This window comes from Octodon degus, unplaced genomic scaffold (genome assembly GCF_000260255.1).
Source record: "Octodon degus isolate 3935 unplaced genomic scaffold, OctDeg1.0 scaffold00421, whole genome shotgun sequence".
NCBI classification, from domain to species: Eukaryota; Metazoa; Chordata; class Mammalia; order Rodentia; family Octodontidae; genus Octodon; species Octodon degus.
Window position 1 is genome coordinate 284,720 of NW_004524997.1, and position 1,744 is coordinate 286,463.

Here is a 1,744-nt window from a genome sequence, read left to right on the forward strand (position 1 = left end):
TGGGCTCAATTCCCCAATTAAGAGAAATAGACTGGCACAGTGGATTAGGAAACAAAATCCAACAATATGCTGTATACAAGAAACACATTTAACTCATAAACACATTCATAGGCTGAAACTAGATATAAATGACAAAAGAAACAAGAAAAAAATCTTAAATACCTGGAAATTAAATGACACCCTAGTCAGCAACCAATGGATCACAGGTGAAATTAAACAAGAAATTCAGCAATATCTACAATTCAATGACAATTCAAGCAAAACTTATCGCAATTTATGGGATACAATGAAAGCAGTTCTCAGAGGGAAATTCATAGCTGTGAACTCACACATTAGGAAAGCAGAACGGGAAAAAATAAATACCCTAATGCTGCACCTTCAAAAAGTAGAAAAGGAAGAGCAAACTAAACACAGAGCCCAAAGACGGGAGGAAATCATAAAGATTAGAGCAGAAATTAATTCAATTGAGAAGAAGATTACAATTGAAAAAACAAAAAAAACCGAAAAGCTGGTTCTTCAAAATATTGAATAAAATCAATAAGCCCCTAGCTAACCTCATCAAAAAGAAGAAAGAAAAAATTCAAATACAAGCAATAAGGAATTTAAAGGGCGTAATTACCACAGACTCAGTGGAAATTCAGAAGATTATCAATAGCTACTTTGAGAATCTTTACCCTCACAGAATAGAAGACACAGAAGAAATAGACAGATTCCTAGAAAGGTACAAATTACCACAACTGAATCGACCAGATATAGCCACTCTCAATAGCCCAATAACAGCCAATGAAATACGAGATGTGATTAAAAACCTACCGGCAAGGAAAAGTCCAGGACCAGGTGGATTCACAGCTGAGTTCTACAAGACATTTACAGAAGATGCAGTCCCTATACTCCTTAAACTCTTCCAAGAAATTGAAAAGGAAGAAATCCTCCGAAAATCAATCCTGGAGGCAAGTATTATACTGATACAGTATCCAGGGAAAGACACAACTAAGCAAGAGAACTACAGGCCTATCTCCCTCATGAACATAGATGCCAAAATCCCCAATAAAATACTAGCAAACAGAAAACAGCACATCATCAAGAAGATCATACACCATGACCAGGTAGGATTCATCCCAGGGATGCCAGGATGGTTCAATATTTGAAAATCTATCAATGTAATACACTATATCAATAGAGTGAAAACTAAAAACCACATGATTATCTCCATTGATGAGGAAAAAGCTTTTGACAAAGTCCAACACTCATTCACGATCAAAGTCCTACAGAAAATTGGAATAGATGGCTTCTACTGGTAAAAGCCATTTGTAAAAAACACAACAGCTAACATAATCCTAAATGGGGAAAAACTGAAATCTTTTACTTTTAGATCTGGTACAAGACAAGGATGTCCTGTATCACCACTCCTATTCAATATAGTTCTGGAATCATTAGTTACAGCCATTAGACAAGAGAAAGAAACAATACCTTTTACAATAGCATCGAGGAAAATGAAATACCTTGGAATTAATCTAACTAAAGTAGTCAAATATCTTTTCAAGGAAAAGTACAGTATTCATAAAAAAGAGATCATAGAGGATTTCAGAAAATGGAAAGATATTGCATGCTCTCGGATAGGAAGAATCAACACTGTGAAGATGGTCATACTCCCAAAATTCCTGTATAGATTTAATGCAATCCCTATCAGACTACCACCGACATACCTCACAGACATAGCGAAATCATTCCTAAAATTTATCTG